The sequence below is a fragment of the Neofelis nebulosa genome, chromosome 18 (genome assembly GCF_028018385.1).
Source record: "Neofelis nebulosa isolate mNeoNeb1 chromosome 18, mNeoNeb1.pri, whole genome shotgun sequence".
In the NCBI taxonomy this organism is placed as follows: Eukaryota; Metazoa; Chordata; class Mammalia; order Carnivora; family Felidae; genus Neofelis; species Neofelis nebulosa.
The window spans coordinates 14844252-14865473 of NC_080799.1; the positions used below are offsets into that span (position 1 = coordinate 14844252).

A 21222-nucleotide genomic window follows, 5' to 3' on the forward strand; every position below is an offset into this window, starting at 1 on the left:
AAAAGGCAGTGGGAAGTGTGACAGTAAAATATTTGTGTGAGAGATCACGTTGAATAATGTCCAACACAGGGGTGCCTGGGTGGCTCAGTCGGTTAAGTGTCCGACTTCAGCTCAGGTCACGATCTCGCGGTCCATGAGTTCGAGCCCCGCGTCGGGCTCTGGGCCGATGGCTCGGAGCCTGGAGCCTGCTTCCGATTCTGTGTCTCCCTCTCTCTCTGCCCCTCCCCCGTTCATGCTCTGTCTCTCTCTGTCTCAAAAATAAATAAAAAGTTAAAAAAAAAAAAAAAAGAATAACGTCCAACACAAATTAACTGTAATTACTAATTTGAAAATGGGTTCACTGACATATTCTCATTTTAATTTTTCACATGGTTAGTGTCTTTTAAGCATTATCATAGATGTCTATTTCAACTAGGGGTTGTAAAACTCATTTTGTCAAATTTAGAGTTCATTAAAAGATAAACCGTGAACTCTAAAACCGTGCTTTTATCTTGTATTTTATATCAAATTTGTTTGACAAATCTGAAGTCCAAGCTTTCCCATGTTTTAATATTACTTTTGCCTTTAGGCATCATGACTTACTTTAAGAGACCCAACTTTGGGGCACCTGGGTGGCTCCGTCGGTTAAACATCCGACTCCGGCTCAGGTCATGATCTCACTGTTCACGAGTTCAAGCCCCACGCTGGGCCCTGTGCTGACAGCTCAGAGCCTGGAGCCTGCCTCAGATTCTGTGTCTCCCTCTCTCTCTCTGCCCACCCCCCACTCATGCTCTGTCTCTGTCTCTCAAAAATGAATAAACGTTAAAAAAATTTTTAAAGATCGAATTTGACATAAAATACGGTTTTCTTCACAACAAACAAGAACCTAAACAAAAATTGGCAAGTTCTTAGATTAAATTAACAAAGCCAAGATTTAGATATTTTCTCAAGTATAGGTAAGATCTTAGTTAAACTCAGGCTTCAGACAGACTACTCAGGTAGAAAGGTGATCTGGATTGGAAATCCTTTAAAATAAATTCCTCATTATGATTTTCAAGGGCACTCAATAACAAATGAAAGCAGATAAGAAAAATATTCTATTTATATGTCTAACCAGGACAGCTCTGGAGACTAAATAAATTTCATGGGTAATTAATATCATTTGCATGAAGACTAATATGCCTGAGATTAAAAGTTCTTTTTCTTTTTCTTTTGTTTATTTATTTTGAGAGAGAGTGTGTGTGACAGGGAAGGGTCAGAGAGAGAAAGGGAGAGAGAGAGAGAATCCCAAGCAGGCTCTATGCTGTCAGTGCAGAGCTCACTGCGGGGCTCAATCTCACAAACCATGAGATCATGACCTGAGCCAAAATCAAGAGTCGGATGCTTAACTGACTGAGCCACCCAAACACCCCCAAAAGTTCTTTTTCAAACGACATCTAATTTTCTGGAACATCCCTACCCTGACTCAGAGGGATGGCTGGCCCTGGTGAACACATTTGTCCCAGAAAACCAAACAGGTCAAGGTAAGGGCAACAATTTAAGGCAAACAATTTAAGGCAGACCCCAGTTTCCATCAACTGAAACTGGCAAGTTTTCTAACAGAGTCTTGTCTCATTGGACACTTGAGGATAATTGAACTTATTGCCATGGAAATTAAAACTTAAGTGGAAAATGAATACCCTCTACATATACGCATATGTGCGTGTGCACACACACATGGTGTATGTAGATGTAGTTTCCAAACATGCTCAAAATTACACAGATGATAAAATGAATCCCCCCATAGTCATAATCCGGATCCAATCATTTTTAAGATTTGGCCACATTTACTTCATCTGTCCTTTTAACCTCTTTTTTGCGGAAACACTGCAAAGCACACGTCAGGTACCGTGTCATTTCACCCCTACCTACATACTTCAGTGCACATCTGTTAAAAAAACAAACTTTTTCTTACATAACCGTATACTGTTATCACCCTAACAAAATAAGCAAGAATTCCTCAGTATCAGCTAATTCCCATGCATAATTCCATCTCCCTGATTGTCTCACAGGCATTAGGTTATACGATCACGTCGGGGTACAAACGAAACAAACCTGTCTTCTCCTAGAACCAACCACCCTCTTCCCTGCTGCCCCCTCTTTTCAAGGCGTTTTAATTTGTTACAGAAATTAGGTCAACTGTCCTGTAGTCCCACTGCAAAATAATAAGAAATATACATATTGGTCTGTGACCCCAGTTCCTGCTAAGATTGATCTTTGACCCTGTTCCTGACATAGACCTCCTAAATCCCACGGCACTTCCGGAGTGACAGGAGGATCTTTTGTTCTAACGAGGTGATTCGGGGTGAGCTCCTGGATGGGGGCTGGCCCCCAGAAAGACCAAGCCTTGATTACATGTTTGGAACTTACAGACCCACCCCTCATTCTCTGAGGAGGGGAGAGGAGCTGGAAATCGATCGTGCCTATGTGATGAAGCCTCCATAAAAATCCCCAAACTACAGGGCTCGGGAAGTTTCCATTGGTGAACGTACACACATGCCAGGAGTGGGGGGAGGGGGGTGGCCATACCTCAACTCCATAGGGACGAAAGCTTCTGCACTTGAGACCCTTTCTAGACTCCACTGTCTATGCCTCTTCATCTGGCTGTTCATCCATATTCTTACCATATAATCTTATGTATAATCAGCTGGTAAATGTAAGTGTTTCCTGAGTTCTGTGAGCTGTTCTAGCAAATTACCGAACCCAAGGAGGGGATCATGGGCACCTTGATTTGCAGCTGGTCGGGCAGAAGTACAAGGGACAACGTGAGACTTGCTGGCATCTCAAGTGAGGGCAGTCTTGTGGGACTGAGCCTTTAAACTGGCATCAGACACGAACTCCAGGAAGACAGTGTCAGAACCGGACCGAACTGTAGGGCACCCGGGTGGTGTCGGAGAACTGGTCAACGTAGACACATGCATCTTGTGTCAGAAGTGTCGTGGGTGTTTGGGTCCTGTAAAGGACAGCAGCAAGCTTGTCCTGGTCACCCAAGAAGACTGTGTGATGTTATTTAGCTAATCTCTCTGTCCCTCATTTTTCCTAAAAACAGAAGTTGGCTCTAGGGGCGCCTGGGTGACTCAGTCGGTTGGGCATCCAACTCGATTTGGCCTCAGGTCAGGATCTCACGGTTCGTGGGACTGAGCCCCGAGTCAGGCTGCACGTTGGCAGGGCAAAGCCTACCTGGGTTTGTCTCTCTCCCTCTCTCTCTCTCTGCCCCTCCCCTGCTTGTGGTCTCTCTCTCAAAAATAAAGAAACTTTAATTCTTCGGAAAATTGAAAAAAGTACAATATAAAATTAAAAAATATGCTGGTCTAGAATGAGACACGTATCACCAGATAAATATAAGAGAATGTGATGTGTTCTAATACTGCTATAAAAATACAGATGAGCGTATGATTAATCTCGGTGACAAGGTCAATATGAGTCGGGCTTTGAACAATAACTGAAACGCAGGGTTGATGTAAAGAAGGAAAATACTTTCTAGACAGGGAGACCGGCTCCTGCAAAGGCAGGGCGAGGTGACAACGGTACAGACAAGAGCTCTAGATTTTGTGTGGCCGGAAGAGAGAACGCATTTGCAAAGTAGCAGAGAAAGGTTGGGTGGGGCCGGGTGGGGAAGGCACTGAACCTCACCACAAGGAGTCTAGACATTAGCATTGGCTGCAGGGAACCTTCAAGGTTGCTAAGCAAGAGTAATACGGTCAGAGCTATGTCTTAAGAAGAAAACTCGAGGGAAAGGGGGCGGATGAATAAACAGAGGGAGAAAGAAAAAAGATGAGTTTGAAGCCTCCTATCATCCACATGAAAAACAATGAACCCGAGCGGTATCCCTGAATTTGCCAGTTAGACAAAAGGAGGCAGAAATTAAATCCAGATGCGTTTCGAGGGTGAAACATACAGGTCTTGGTGACAGGAAATGTGAGAAGGGAGGCAGGAGGACAGAGGAGGACTCTGAGGGGTGTGGCCGTAAACAGGAAGCAGTTGAAACGCAACCGCATTTACTAACTTGCCAACTCAAGAGTGCAAATCGGTTAAGAATTAATATTAAGCGCATTTGTAAATAGGCAAGTCAGAACAAACACCTCTGCAAAATAAACTCCTCAGGATTTCTATTTTGAAAATACATGCAGGGCAACTAACGCTTACAGCCTATTTTTAAATTTTAATGTTCCAGCCGTAGTAAATTATGAATGTCCAGTCTGCCAGGATGCCATCCCCAGAGTCGAAGAAGATTCCCAAATTTGAGGGATAGGTTGCCTAGCAACCAGAGTCCCCTGGAGCCGAGAAACACTGACATATTTTCCCCCAGTGAAGACTTTCACAAGATCTAAAACAGGAGCAGAGGGAAATGATCATTAAAAACTGACCTTATGACTCCGGTTCAGTTAAAGAAAACTGAATTTGCTCAACCAGCAGGGGGCAGCCCATCTTTTCTAAGGAACCTTTCTAAAATCCTCAGGGCGTGTGAGTACCCATTTCCCATCCTTGGCTAATCCCAACAGGTGATCATCTCTTCTCAGTGGTACAACCCCAGAGGCCCGGCAGTCAGTTTTTCTATGGTCTTCCCCAAACAGACAGACCTAATCTTACGCATCATGTACTCGCTGAAGACACAGGTTCTGGGTACTGATTTGAATCCTGGCTCTGCCCCTTACTATCTGTATGGCCAATTGAGTAATTCTTCAATGTCTCTGTGCCTTAATTTCCTCCTCTGTAAAATGGAGAGAGTAACAGAACCTTTCCTCATAGTGTTGAGAGCATTTAAGTAAGTTAATATATTTAAAGGACTGGACACATGATTCTGGCACACAGTGAGCACCCCATAACCCTTGGCTAGGATTAGTATTGCTTATTACAGGTGTCTTCTACCATATACGGAGAGAGAAACACATTGCATTGGTTATACAAATACGGGATGATATTCTGGCTCTCTCTCCACTGCCTCCTACCCGTCCATTCCACTTTGTAGTAAAATATTCCTCCAGAGTCCCAAAGAAAACGCAGGAATTGCCTGAGAGTTCTATAGCTGGTAGGAGGATAAGGCAGCCAGGAGGAAACACCCAAGGCATCCGTGAATGGATGTGAGAATTTGCAGCCTGTAGGTAACAAGGTCACCGCAGTCCAAGCAGAGAGCCTCCTCTCCCGCAAAATGCATACCAACACGTAAAAAGAGGGAACGTTTGCTGGAAATGCTAAAGACTGCCTTAAGAGGAAAGGAAACGAAGAAAGGAAGATGGGTTGTGACAACTAAGCAGGTGGGGAAACAGCAGGGAATTTTCAGGATTGCTCAGGAAGTTTTCCTGGAAAGACCCCCAGATGAGCAGAGGAGGGCACAGAACTCACCTTCTCAAGACCCATAAGCCCAGTTCTGGTATACAGAACGTGCCCTCCAAGGATGCCCATGTCCTATGAATATGTCACCTGCCATGGCAAGGACTTTGCAGGTGTACTTCAGGACCTTGGGTTCTCCTGGGTTATCTGGGTGGGTTCAATGTAATCACAAGGGTCCTTCCTAAGAGGAAGGCCAGGACGGTCAGAGGAGGATTGCATGACACGGAAACAGTCAGACTGATGCAGGGCGCTGAGCCAAGGACCCCGGGGTGCTTCTAGAAGCTGGAAAAGGCAAGGAACAGATTCTCCACTAGCACCTGCAGAAGGAGCACAGCCCTGCTGACCCACCTCAGACCTCTGGCTTTTAGAACTACAAGATAATAAAAATGTGAGGTTTTAAACCACTGTACTTGTGGTCATTGTTATAGCAGCAATAGGGAAGGAATACACAGTGGAAAAGAGGAGGAGCTTAGCTGCAAAGTCCACGTGCACCCCCAGAATATGCAAGAAGGCAGAGCAGAAGCTTGCAAACCAAAGAAATTCAAGTACCATCTGCTAAAAAGTGACGGGCGGGGACGGTGTTCAGAAGCTGAAATAGAACCAACTGAAGCCTGACAGAATTTGGCAAAAGGATGTGATTGTTTTCGTCAATTAGGAATTGTAAGAGGGTATTATTATTATTTATTGTTATTATTACCACTGCTCCTACTAAAACTAGTGTTACTGTTCTGTTTCTGTGTGGGGGGTGCGAATTGTAAGGCTCTGAAATGGACGAAAAGGATTCCCAGGTGTCTGGTCTGACACATTTTTCCAGGTTTTCAGTGTTCCGTCAACTTTGAGCTATTATACAATCTATAATTTGCAGGAGACCAATAATAAGTTATGTCACAGAACCAGGTGCCACGAGAGCCAACACTGTGCCAAAGAATGGGGTCGACACTGGGCTCTCCCTGGGCAGAGGACTTTGTACAGTAGGATTAACTGCTGCTTCCCAGACAATAATGGACCAAAGGCTGACTACAGGAATCGGGCTGGGGGATAAGAAATGAGGTCCCATGGCCAAAAGCATCAATCCCCAGGATGCTTCATCTTTGTCCCCCCCCCACCCCACCCCACCCCCGCCCACCACACACAGACAATGCTCCCCTATCCTGGTCTAGGAGGGGCAACTAAGTATTCTTTCCACCAAGACTCTCCTTGACTCCAGGATGGTGACGACATTTTTTAAAAAGAAAGACGAAGAAAGGAATCAGGAAGAGCAAATAACGTGATCCTCAAATCCTGTTACGTATGATCAGGACTAAAAGTAAGAAAATTTTCACTCCCCCAAATATTCAGGTTAAAAACATAAATGAGCTGCAGAAATGGTGTGAACCTAGTCACGGATGAGCATCATCGTGGATCATCATTATAGGACACTGGCAGGCTGATTAGTGTCCCAACCTTTGGAGTCGATGTTACTATCTCTGCCGTGTGTCCAAAATTCCAAACATTCATAATATTATGGGAATAATGGACATTTTGGCTTTACTCCTACGTTATGGGTGATGATTTTCTTTCTCTGTCAGCTAAACCTTTGGTTCCTGGTTTCAAATGGGATTTTATTACATTAGAATTACAAAGCCTCAGTTGGGAATAAATATTGGACTATATTAAATCATTCCACTATGGTTTGAGGTTCCTCTTCTTCTGTTTCTAAAACGATTAATAAGATGTCCTACGTCAACGAATTACTTTACTCTGAGTTACACTTGCATTCCTAAAAGAAGCCTTCCCCATCTTGGGATGCAAGATTTTGAATCCCAATATCCCAGAATCCCAGGTTTTGAATGCATATAGCCACATTCTGTCCACTAATCAATTCTTTTGGACTTTTGTGCCTATATCAGTATTTTCTAAACTGTTTGGCAAGATGTTACTAAATGTGCAATGATTTCTTAGAAGCTTAGAAGGGCTTATTCTCCCAACTTGAGAAATGGTGGGTTGAAACAACATTAGCAGGTCTCCACCGCACGAATACGCAGCCGCAGAAGGGGCTGGCGCGCACCTTGAATCTCAAGGACAGGGAGAGAATGTGCCGCATTTCCCAAACTTATTTGACGGTGGAAATTTTTCCCAGCACATCTATTTACATTTCCCAGAACAGCACTCTGCGGAACACCAGTTTTGAAAATGCTGGTTAATTAAAGAGCAAGGCTTGTTTATTTTGTCTGTTTCTAAGATAACTTTCATTGAGGTTTGAATTCTGGATCATGATTACCTAACAGAATAAATTCGGTAAATTCGTCCATGTTTCAGAGGGCTTTTTAAATACAGGAGTCATCTATACCTTGAAAATTTGAAGGAATTCACTGTGATACTCTCAGCTATTTCATGGAAAGAGGAGCATTTTGATAAATTGCATAAACTCTTACTTGGCCCTGAGTTACCCTGCCCTAGTCAATTAAAAAAAAAAAATCGATTCCTGGATACTACCCTCTTATCAGATGTGTGATTGGCAAATGTTTTCTCCCTCCTGGGGTGTCTTAAAGAACTCATATAACTCAACAACGAGACAGAAGCACAATTTAACAATGGCTAAAGGATTACACAGATATTTCTCTAAAACAATATACAGAGATGCCCAAAAGCACATGAAAGGATACCCAATGCCATGAGTCCAGGAAATACAAATCAAGACCACCATGAGACACATCCATTAGAATGGTCACTATAAAAACAAGCCAACAGGGGCACCTGGGTGGCTCAGTCACTTAAGCATCCGACTTCCCATCAGGTCATAATCTCATGGTCGGGTCTGTGGATTTGAGCCCCTCGTCGTGCTCATAGCTTGGAGCCTGGAGCCTGCTTCTGATTCTGTGTCTCCCTCACTTTCTGCCCCTCCCCCACTCATGCTCTGTCTCTGTCTCTCAAAAATAAATAAGTGCTAAAAAAAATTTTTTTAAAACAAACAAACAATAAAGTGTTGGTGAGACTGTAAAGAAATTGGAACTAGGTAGGATGACAAACTGTAACTAGATTTCCGGTGGTGATCAATTTGTAATGGATACAAATATTGAATCATCACGTTATACACTTGAAACTAATATAACAGTGTAGGTCAATTATACCCTCAATATAAAAATGAACACGAAAAGATGTTCGATCAAAAAGAAAAAAATTTGGGGGGGGGGCGGTTAAAAAAAATTGTATTCCTTTTCTTAAAGATTAAGATCTGATTAGCATTCAGTTATATGTTCTGGTGTTTATTTATTTATTTTGTTTTTTGTGCAATTTATTGTCAGATTGGTTTCCATACAACACTCAGTGCTCATCCTATGTTCTCATGTTTAAATATGCTTCATGGCTACTGTCATATATGCATTCTAATTTCTTTTTTTTCTTTCTTCTTCTTTTTTTTTTTAGAGAGACAGAGCGCACACGTGGGAGAGGGGCAGAGGGAGAGGGAGAGAGAGAATCTCTAGCAGACTCCATGCTACAGGAGTGGAACCCGACACAGGGCTCGATCTCACGACTGTGAGATCGTGACCTGAGCGGAAATCGAGATTCAGACGCTTAACCGACTGAGCCACCCAGGCATCCCTACACATTCTCATTTCGAATTTCGTTCTATCTTTCGCATTCCTTCACCGAACAAAGAATTCGAAGTGCCTGTTGCAGAGCAGAAACCAGGCATAAAAAAAAAATGGCTAAGTTATCACTTTGGGGAAACTCGTGGTCTAGTGTGAGAGACAGAAGCAGAGACAAAAAAATTGCAATCCCTCATAATAAGGGATGTAATAAAGGCATTCAAACGGGGATGGTAGAGACAATAATAATGTGATTAACAGCCTGGAGGCATTGGTGCCATCATCAAAGCCTTCGGGTCCTAAAAAACCAATAGGGAACCACATAGCAATTTAGGGGAGGCTGCAAATCACACCAGGGAAGGGAGGAAAATGGCAAAAGGGAATAAAGAAAGAAAGGAGGGAGTCTGCAGGGCAAGGGGCAGAGGACAGCAAGGGAATGAGGCTGGTTAGGTAACTTTGAGCCCCAAGCGTGAGCCTGTATGGGTTTCCTCTTGCTGCTGTAACAAATTAACACAAACGAAATGGCTCTGAACCATCGCAGGTTTATTGTCGGATGGCTCTGGAGGCTGAAAGACTGACATGGGTTTCAGTGGGATGAAATCAAGGTGCCAGCCCACGTTGCTCCCGTCAGAGGCTCTAGGGCAGAACGTTTCTCACCTTCTCCAGCTTCTAGACCCCACCTGCATCCCTTGGCTTATGGCCCCTTCGGCCACCTTCAAGGCCAACAACACCGCATCTTCTTTCCTGTCGGACCTCCAACCCTCTGCTTTCGTTTCCAGATTTCCCTCTCTACCTGTGACCCTCCCACCTCCCTCTTGACAGAAGCCTTGTGATCACATTGCGAGCAACATCTTCACAGGTCCTGGGGATTCGGATCGTGGAAATCTTTGGGGGGCAGAGGGTATTAGTCTCTCAGCCACCAGGCCCTCATGTGACTTGTCTTGAGTCTGGGTTTCATACTGCAGGCAATAAGGGGCCAGGGAAACCCAACAAGGGTTTAAGCAGGAAAGTGACACAACCAGATCACGACAAAGAACTCTGGCAGCAGGGTGAAAGACGGCCTGGAGCAGGGGCAGACTGGGGGTATGAAGAGTTGTTAAGATCTAATACCAAGGCAAAGCAGAGGGGAGGAAGGCGGGGGAACTAGTGGGCAAACTAAGTGAAAGAGAGAGGGAGACACGGGCTTCCAGTTACGGGACGGATAAGTCATGGGGATAAAAGGCGCAGCACGGGAACCCAAGTCAGTGGCACAGTAATAGTGTCGTATGGGGACAGATGGCAGTGGCATGGCGGTGAGCACAGCAGGACGGCGAAGGGGTTCTCCTAACTGGTCTCTGACCCTCTGTTCCTCCCTGCCATTGTGCTCTCCATAGCTCCCCCTCCCTTTTCTGCGGTCCCACGTGGGTTCGGTTCACATCAACTACTCCGTCTAACACACAGGGTACTTCCTGGTCTGGCCTCCTCCCATGTCTCCAGCTGCACTGGAAAACATTAGGCCGATTGCAGGATGCTAGTTACAAAGGTCACACACTGAATGATGGCCCCTCAATCCATCCCAACCCTCAACCTCAGCAAGTCAAATCACTTGATACTTCCTGTCATGCAATGTGGCACATCATCGGGTGGCCTCGTGCATCAGTTCAGACTGCTGCCACTGCCTGGACCGTCTGTCCCAACTGTGACTGCACACACATGCTCCTCTTTGGGGGCTTTGTTTCTCTGTGCATTTCTCTGTGACTCTTCGAGGAGGAATAAACACTGCCTTCTCCATATCAGTGAACTAGGCATGGGCCTCAATTATTTAGACTTGGACACATACTTAGATCCATAATTCTCCCACTGCTGGAGAACAAGCATTCTGAAATCGAGAACAATATCTTACTCGTCATCCTATTCTTGGTGGCTAACACAGCCTCTTACATTTTACAGCCTCTAAGTAAATGTTTGGTGTCAATGAAGAAAGACAAATGATAAAATAGAGTCATTATGAGCTGTAAGATGTCATATTTAATCCATCAACCGATGAACGGATCACCAAAATATGACATATCCATGGGATGGAATATTACCTAACCATGAAAAGGAATTAACTCTTAATACAAGCTACGATGTGGATGAATCTTGAAAACATTAGGCCGAGCGCAAGATGCCAGTTACAAAGGTCACATACTGAACGATTCCATTCCTATGAAATGTCCCTAATGAGCAAATCTATGGAGACAGGAAGTAGGCTAGCTGCTTAGGGCCCGGGGAAGGGGCCACAAGGAGTGTGTTGGGTGGTTAAGGCTAAAGGGTAGGGGGTTTCTTTATGGGGCAATAAAGATGTTTTCAGATTGATCATGCTGATGGATGTACAACTATGTGAATATGCTAAAAGCCATACATTGGACACTTGAAGTGGGTAATACGGTACATGAGTGATATCTCAGTAAAACTGAGTTACCAAAAGAAAAGATGTCATTTGGAACCAACTAGGACTCACTAACGAGAAAGAAAGGATCAGAGAGACCCTGGGAAACAGGCCTAAATGGTGGTAAATAGTCATCCAGGTGGGCAGTGAGGAACAGGGAAGTGAACGAGAGTTGGCAAACATTGAACTCTTCACTCTGTGGCATTTACTATGTTAGGCACCTCACTTGCATTTCCTCCTTTATTCCTAAGAGTTAGAGATTTTTATTCCTATTTGGAGAAGACAAAACAGGGGCAAAGACAATCCCAGCCACTTGCCCAGAGGCTCACAGTGAACCGGGGATGGAGGCAAGGATTTGCACTCGAGCCGACTTTCTCCAAAATCCACACTCTTTTTTTTTTTTTTTTTTTTTTTAAAGCTATTCTTTTTTTTTTTTAATTTTTTTTTTTTTCAATGTTTTTTATTTATTTTTGGGACAGAGAGAGACAGAGCATGAACGGGGGAGGGGCAGAGAGAGAGGGAGACACAGAATCGGAAACAGGCTCCAGGCTCTGAGCCATCAGCCCAGAGCCTGACGCGGGGCTCGAACTCACGGACCGCGAGATCGTGACCTGGCTGAAGTCGGACGCTTAACCGACTGCGCCACCCAGGCGCCCCAAAATCCACACTCTTGACCACGCTGCTTTGTTTATAGGCTTGTGGGTGTGTTGGACCTCTTCGTTCTCATTTTTTGCAAGGGAGGATAATCTTTTTAAATTCCTTAGTTGGATGAATTACTTCTTTTCTTGACTAATGAAGCCACTTAAATCTACGAAGTACCTCTGCGTGATGTTTCAGTGAACTTTGGCCACCTGTCATTTGTACCGACCTCATTTTTTTTCTTGTCGGAATCATCTGTTTTTCTCTATTTGATGTCCCTTTTGCTGGTTTTTCATTATCGAATGGGAGGCTTGCTTCTTTAGACTTCTGTTACATTATTCCCAGAGAACGTGGCCTGTACAGTTTCTGCACTGAGGGATTGAATACATTTTCTTTTTCCTCTAGTACGTTATCAAGTTTTGTAAAAACCCCAGAGACTCTAGAAAGGAAGGTTCCTTCCCTCTTTACACAGGAGGTACCTAATGCTCGCCTTGATACGGTAAATATATTTTATTGCTTCGGGACTTCCAAAAAAGAAAATTCTAATTTCTTCTTAAGTTGTTTTCAAAATAGCACTGGCCTTCTCAGCAATACATTCTTAAGGCGAGCAACATACTTGGAAATTAAAGGAGGAAGAACATGTCTGAGTAATTCAAAAGGCCAGGAAGAAGCCAGCCATTTGTAATCAGATATTCCAATATTTTCAAGGCTTTTGACTTCAGCGCGATGAATGGCCATAAAAAGATATAAACCTTCTTGTAAAAGACTTGGCTTCCTCTGCTTTTACATAATCAAGTTGACATTTGAATTTTGGCAAAGGATCGCAGGTACCTTGCTTTATTTATTACCTGAGATTAGATAAAAACATCACTGTTATCAAACCACACCAGGCTTTTTCCTAAAATAAGGTGCAATTTTTCAAGCAAGGATCACTTTGTGCTGACATCAAAGTCTACAGGACAGGATTCCCAAGCATGTCATACACAGAAACCGCTCTCCGTCCTCCCCTCCTTCCCCTCTCCTCTCTGTTCCCCGCCTGCTACACACCCCTCCCCTTAAAATAACCCACCCCCACCAATTCCTTCCTCCACCAACTGCTACATTTATAACATGGCACCAACCTAAAAAAAGAACAAGGAAGTACCAAAAAAAAAAAAAAATGCATCAAAGTTGTGCCAGCGAGGACCGAAGCGTCCTCGGGCACCGGATCTGTCATTCTACATCCTGTACGGTCACTACTGGGGGCAGATAGCTGTCCTGTGACCCCACGCTTGCTTCTCGTCGGGTGGGGCAGACTTCTGTCACCGGGAACAGCCCACGAGGTCCTGCAGCCAGAGAAGGGTGCCCAGGTCATCAAGCCCTCGCCAATCCCTCCGGCGATCTTTACGCTCTCAGAGGCACCCCTCTGGAAGGAAGAGTCTGTCCGGAACCATCTGAAGAATAAGGAGTAGAGGCTTGATGCCTCCTCGCCCAGCTTCCCATGAGGGGCCACAACCCCAAAAGGCGGAAGCCCAGCTCCCCCTCAAATGCCAAGCCAGTGGCCAAACCACAGCCCAGGCACAGATGCAACCGGCCCGCCCCTCCCCATCCCCAACTGGAAGGCTGGCTCGACGACGCCTTCAAGGCACCCCTGGCTCTGCCCATGAAGCAAAGGCGGCCGGCTGGGAAGGGTGCAGCTGACCTCCACCAAACACCCTTAGTCTTCGCAAACCAGAACGCCGGGGTGCCAAGAGGTGAGCTTCGATGCACCCCCCGCCCCCACCCCGTCACGTCCCGTTGCGTTTCTTCCTGCGCTCAGAACGTTCGGCTTGAACAACTCAAAAAGGGCCAAACGAGTGTGGCGCGCGGGGAGTGAGAGGGGGCGGCAGGGACACAGTGACACATTCTTGAGGCAGCCGGCACAAGATGCTGGAGCCGGGCTACCGGGGTGAATCGTCGCAGCACCACGACGATGAGCCAATACCCGAACCTCTCGCGGCCTCATTCTTACTCGTGGCCTGGAAACGTTACGGTGCCTACCTCTTTGCTAAAAACTTGGGAAGTACTCGGAACAGTGCCCGGCCACAGCACTCAGGAGTCAAGCACTTGACAGACAGCATCTCTTCTTATCTCATTCGCTCATCACAAATGTGCCTTGAGTCCCATTGTACAGATGAACAAACGGCCGCTCGGACAAGCTGTGTAACTAGCCCAAGGTAACGCAGCTAGTGGGGCAGAGCTGGAAGTTGGTCTGACATCCAAGCAGGGGCTTGAACACCATGAGGGATGTGGTCTCCATGGGTCAAGGACCACACATGGGGGACACGGAAAACACCACCCTGGGTAGCAATATATACGACGGTGGTCGTTTTTCGGGTGCTCTGTTGGTTTAAGATGCGGCCACGTCAAAGCAGTAGCGACAGTAGGTGAAAGGTTACTAGCATCTAAGACCTATGTTCGGAGCATCAAATATCATACTTACTCACTTGTGCAGCTTTAGAAGGACAGCTGACCACCTGTCACCCAAGCGGACACGAAGCACAGCCTAGCACAGTCCATGTGCCCCGTCTGCTGGCAAGAACTACATCTGGATAGACCTGGCTTCGAAATAAAGAGTAAAACCTGGCAGAGAGGTCTATAAAACTATTTCAGGACTATCCCCCAGCATCCCGGGGGAAGAGCATGCCTCAAGAGAATTCAAGGACGTGAGGGCTTCACGAAATGGCAAAAATCTATATAGCAAGAGAACAGCCTGTGAGGAAAAGAAAACAGGACGGGATGAAGAGGAATGTGAGTGACCCAAGAATTGGAAGAAATGAAAATGCTTCTAAAAACCCACACGGAAGTCAGGCAAGACAGACACTGCAGAAAAGTCAAATCAGTAATGTTAAAAATACACTGGAGGGGCGCCTGGGTGGCTCAGTCAGTTAAGCATTCAAGTCTTGATCTCGGCTCAGGCCATGACCTCACGGTTCACGGGTTCAAGCCCCGCAGCCCCGAGGCTGCTTGGGATCCTCTCCCTCCCCCTCTCTCTGCCCCTCCCCTGCTCGTGCTCTCTCTCTCTCTCAAAATAAATAAACATAAAACAAACAAACAAACAAAGAATATACTTGGAGCACTTGGGTGGCTCAGTCGGTGAAGCAACTGACTCCAGCTCAGGTCATGATCTCGCGTTTGTGGGTTGGAGTCCCACATCAGGCTCTCTGCTGTCAGCACGGAGCCCACTCTGGATCCTCTGTCTCCTTCTCTCTGCCCTCCTCCACGCGTGCGCCCTCTCTCTCTCTCTTTCTCAAAAATAAACGTTAAAAAAGGAAAAGAAAAAAGAACACACTTGGGAGGTTCTCCAAGAATGTGGAGGCAAAGGATAAAGAAATAAAAATAATGAGAATGATAGCTATCAAAAATCAATTTAAAAACTCCAATATAAAGATAATTGATTCTTTGGAAGAATAGAACAGAACAAAAAACAACAAACTAACGAAGAAAAGAAAACATTCTTTCTTGACCTTTAGGAAAATCATATTCTATGAAAAGAGGTCCTCACGTGGACTTAGGCTGGCAAAATGTGAAAACTTTGGAAAAATTAAAACCATTCAAAGATGAGAGGAAAGAAATACTGAGAAAAGAATAAAAATGCAACTGACCCTGGCTTCTCAGCGATAAAATGTTCTAGAAAAGGCTGGAACATTGGGGCGCCTGGGTGGCTCAGTCGGTTGGGCGTCCGACTTCAGCTCAGGTCACGATCTCGCGGTCCGTGAGTTCGAGCCCTGCGTCGGGCTCTGGGCTGACAGCTCGGAGCCTGGAGCCTGCTTCCGATTCTGTGTCTCCCTCTCTCTCTGCCCCTCCCCCATTCATGCTCTGTCTCTCTCTGTCTCAAAAATAAATAAAACGTTAAAAAAAAAATTTTAAAAGAAAAGGCTGGAACACCATCTACACAGTTGAGAGGAAGGTTTAGAGAGGCTGAAGGCATGGTTGAAGATTTTGAAAACACACCGGTTTATCTGATATCTGTGAAAATAATATCCTTGGCTATTCCTGCTTTGAGAATATATACCACCAATTACCATGCTTTCAAAAAAAAAAAGCTGTAAGGGGAGCCTGGGTGGCTCAGTCAGTTAAATGTCCGACTTTGGCTCAGGTCATGATCTCACAGTTCGTGGGTTCAAGCCTCGCATGGGGCTCGTCCTTCTCAATTTCTTTCATTAAGTGTTCTGCGGTTTTCACAGAATAGATCTTTTACCTCTTTGGATAGGTTTATTCCTAGGTAACTTATTGGTTTGGGTGCAAATGTAAACAGGATTGATTCCCTGAGTTCTCTTTCTGCTGCTTCGTTGTCGATGTATAGAAATGCAACAGATTTCTGTACACTGATTTTATATCCTGGGACTTGGCTGAATTCGTGTTATCAGTTCTAGCAGTCTTTGGGTGGGATCTTTTGGGTTTTCTACATAGAGCATCATGTCGTCTGAAAATAGTGAAAGCTTCACGTCTTCCCTTGCTGATTCGGACGCCTTTTATTTATTTTTGTTTGTTGGTTTGTTTGTTTGTTTGTTTGTTTGTTTTCTGAATGCTGAGGCTAGAACTTCCAGTACTTTGTAAATAACAAAGTGGTTCCTGAATGTGGAGGCAAAGCTCTCGGTTTTTTCCCCACTGAGGATGATATTAACAGGGAGTCTTTCATATATGGCCTTTATGATGTTGAGGTATGATACTGAGGGTTGCTGAAGGGGTGATGGGTGGGAGACAGGCTAAATGGGTGATAGGTATTGAGGGGGGCACTGGTGTTGAGCACTGGGTGTTATACATAAGTGATAAATCACTAAATTCTACTCCTGAAACCAATATTACACCCTATATGTTAACGAATTCGAATTTAAATAAAAATTTGAAAAAAAAAACAAATGGTAAAAAAAAAAAACAACCCAATGATCAGCAATGAAATCAAGAAAACATTAGCTAAACAAATTTTAACATTAAATAATAAAAATAAATAAATTTATGTGAAAGCTGAGTAGATCATGCTATAATAGAATTGTGCATTTTCCCTTAATTATTTTGCCCCCAAACTCTCACAACCAGGTAGGGCAAGGATTGTCAGGATGTTTGGGGGGACCCTGGGCCAGGTTATTCTGTGATACTTCCCTTCCCTAAGTGGCTTCCGTTCTCTGCTTACTTTCTGGGACCAGGATCACATCCTGAACCCTACAGGCCACATCAAGTTTTGTGGACCCTTCGAATAACAGCAGATGTTTTGTCCCACTGTAATCAGCAAAGACTAAATTATTTATACTGCTGCGTACTGTGTAAGAATTAACACAAAGAGCTTTATTTCTGCTCCCCCAAAACAGGACTACATGAACAATTTAAAAGGTGTCTGCATCGCCAAGCAGTCTGAAGTCTGGTTTTCTTTTTTTTTTTTTTTTTTTTTTTAAATTTTTTTTTCAACGTTTTCCATTTATTTTTGGGACAGAGAGAGACAGACAGAGCATGAACGGGGGAGGGGCAGAGAGAGAGGGAGACACAGAATCGGAAACAGGCTCCAGGCTCCGAGCCATCAGCCCAGAGCCTGACGCGGGGCTCGAACTCACGGGCCGCGAGATCGTGACCTGGCAGAAGTCGGACGCTTAACCGACTGCGCCACCCAGGCGCCCCTGAAGTCTGGTTTTCTGCTTCCTTATTAGTTAATAACATTTGTTGTAAATGCGGAAGCAATTCACGGGCAACGCCAAAGATACAGAAAAGTACCAAGGAGGAAATAAGCACGCATAATCCCAACACCCAAAGAGAAACACTGCTAAATTTCATATTGTTCAATCAGCATTTCCCCTTTCCTTCTTATCAGAGTACTCAGTTTCTTATTAATGGTATTTAACTATGGGGTTTAGAACTTCCTTTATTCACAAAATATCATATAATTTTTTAAATGCTCGTATCAAAAACTATTAGTTGGAATGGGTGTACATACACCATTCCATCCCATGAATAACTGATTTATGGTTGACTTAATCCCAGATCGTTGGACATCTATTTTGGACGTAAGAATTATACTATATATTATACATTATATATTATGCTAGGAAATAACTAAAAGCTTAGGTTCAGGAGCAAATTTTCCTGAGATCAAATTCCTGTTCTGCCATTCATTAGTCATGGGATTTTGGCAAAGTAATTAAACAATCTGTACCTGTTTCCTCCCAAGCATAGTGGGGATTATAACAGTGTATCGATTAAACGAATTAACACATGTAAAGGCTTTAGAACGCTGCCAGCAACAGGATAAACAGTATATATTTAGGTTGTTCTTTGTCCAATTCTTCTCTACAGTGTGAAATGAGCTTCTCTGTGTATTTTTTTAAATGTATATGATTATTTTTTTAAGATGAAATTCTTAGAAATGGAATTGCTGGGTCCAGAACCAATTCACATTTTTAAACTTGTGTACATATTGTCTAATCTCACACCAAAAAGTTGTACAATTTTATCCCACCAACAAAGAATGAAAACAGAATGAAACGGCTATTTTCACAAAACAGCCTTGCCAATACTGGATATCTACACTTTTTTCCCCCACAGTTTTGCTAAGATAATGGATGAAACTGACATTTTGTTGCCTTATTTTGCATTTCTATTACCAATAAAGCTGTCCGCTTTCTCTGAAGGCTTACTGGTGACTTTGACTTTTCTTCTTTTGCGCAAACCTGTTCACTTTCTCTGCCCAGTTTTTGTTAGTATTTTTCTACCGATTGCCAAAAAGACTTCATGTATTAGCAATAAACATTTCTATTATGTGTTGGAAATACTGTACTTCAGTTTGTCATTCGTATCAGTTATCACAACAGACTGGTTCATAATTTTTCACATGAAAAGATGCTCCACATCACTCATCATCAGGGAATACAAATCAAAACTACAATGAGATATCACCTCACACCATTCGGAGCGGCTAAGCTTAACACAGGAAACAACAGATGCTGGCGAGGATGTGGAGAGAAAGGGGAATCCTCTGGCACTGTTGCTGGGAATGCAGACTGGTGCAGCCACTCTGGAAAACAGTGTGGAGGTTCCTCAAAAAGTTAAAATCAGAACTACCCTACGACCCAGCAATCACACTACTTTGTCCTTACACAAAGCATACAAAAATACTAATTCAAAGGCACACATGCACCCCGATGTTTACAGCAGCATTATGCACAATAGCCAAATGATGGAAAGAGCCCAAATGCCCATCGAGTGACGAATGGATGAAGTTGTGATGTATATACATATGTGTGTGTGTGTGTGTGTGTGTGTGTACACACACACAATGGATCATTACTCAGCGATAAAAAAAAGAATGAGATCCCGGCATTTGCAGTGACGTGGATGGAGCTAGAGAGTATGATGCTAAATGAAATAAGTCAGGCAGAGATAGACCAACACCATATGATTTCACTCATAGGTGGGATTTAAGAAATAAAACAAATGAGCACAGAGAAAAAAGAGAGAGAGGGAGAGAGGGAGAGACCAAGAAACAGACTTTTAACTACAGGGAACAAACTGATGGTGACCAGAGAGGAGGTGGGTGGAGGGATGGGTTAAATGGGGAATGGGCATTAAGGAGGGCACCTGTTGTGACGAGCACCGGGTGTTGTATATAAGTGACGAATCACTAAATCCTACACCTGGAACTAATATTACACTGCATGTTAACTAACTGGAAGGTACATAAAATAAAAACATAGAAAGAAAGGAAAAACAAACAAGAAAACGATTTTTTTTTTAAAAAAAGACTTGTTCATAGTGTTTTTACTTTTTTAAATGCTTCTCATTCACAACCTCAAACCCACCAAATTTGTCCTGCACAATTTATGACTTTGGGGTTATAACTGGAAAAGCACTCTCAAACCCAAGTGGATCCATCGTTCACCTACACTGCAATCTCCGACAGCTCTTCATGATTTCATATTTTATATTTAACTCTTTAACCCAAGTGCAATTTATTTTATGCTTTAGCATAAGTAAAGAAATGAACAACTTTCTTCCCAAACATTAACCCATTTTCCCAATCCTGTTTACTGAATCCTCTTCTCACTGACTTCAGACTCTTGCATATAAACTCAAATACACCACCAGCTTCTCTCTTCCATTATATCACTCTATTCTAAAATTAGTACCACTTTTGGGGCACCCGGGTGGCTCAGCCGCTTAAGCGTCCGAGTTTGGCTCAGGTCATGATCTTGCAGTCCGTGAGTTCGAGCCCCGCATCAGGCTCCGTGCTGACAGCTCAGAGCCTGGAGCCTGCTTGGGATTCTCTGTCTCCCTCTCTCTCTCTGCCCCTCCCCTGCTCATGCTCTGCGTCTCTCTCTCTCTCTCAAAAATAAAGTTAAAAAAATTTTTAATAAAAATAAAACTAGCACCACTTTTCATTAATGTAATTTTAAAGTGAATTCTATTGAACTATTCTTCTAACGAACTTGGGAATAATTCTGTCACGTGCCCCAAAAAGTCTGGTGGGAGCATTGCTGCTGTTAGAGCCCAGTAGGTGTTATTCTGTGTGTTTTGAACTTTTTCTTCATAAATATAAGTCATCGGTGAATTGGGTCTCTGCTGTCCGCCCTCCGTGTTCACAGGCTCGCAACTTGGCTTCATGCCCTCGTGCTCTGTGTCCTCAGGTTTTTCTCAGACCCGTCTTCCTTATCACTAGATTCCCTGCAATGTTTCTGTAATAATTCTGTTCCTCACTTCTTCTAAGACGACCTACCAGCTTTGCCTCCAAATGCTTGCTTCCTTATATTCTCTTCTAAATTTTGCCAAATTCATTTTCGTCTTGGTCTGTTGCCTGATCGTAGAAGCTTATCTTTCTTATACTTTGTCTCTTGTTTTAGGGTCTCTGGTCTCTTAAGTTTCCTTCTGACTGAAACAGATGCTGACTAAAATGTGTTTTTGAACAAAAATCTGTCTTTAAATATGCCCCCCTTCTTTACTTCTTGCAGGATGTTGGTCTCCATTCATGTTGCAGATTTCTTCGTATGCCCCACATTGAAGGCTCTCTTCTCCCCGCTTCTTCGGTCTTCGTGCAGAACAGACCTATCCCTTCGTGATATTTTTCTCACCTGGTCACTCAGAAGCTTCGAATATTAAAGACGTGGCAGAAAGGAAAAGACTCTCAGGAACCGCTCAAAGTGGTATGATCCGAACTTTGTACCATGCCCGGCAAGGACCTGCATGGTCTGGTTCGTCTCTAGTTTCTTTTCCTCCAGTCTTACCGTGCTCCAGTCACCCTGGCCTTCGGTGTCT

The 21222-nt window shown here is 44.0% G+C and overlaps 1 protein-coding gene across 4 annotated transcripts in view; it reads right to left on the minus strand.

Annotated features, from left to right (window-relative positions):
• CALN1 (calneuron 1) overlaps nucleotides 1-21222 on the minus strand; it is a 528610-nt gene that overhangs the window by 317158 nt on the left and 190230 nt on the right. The window lies entirely within an intron of this gene.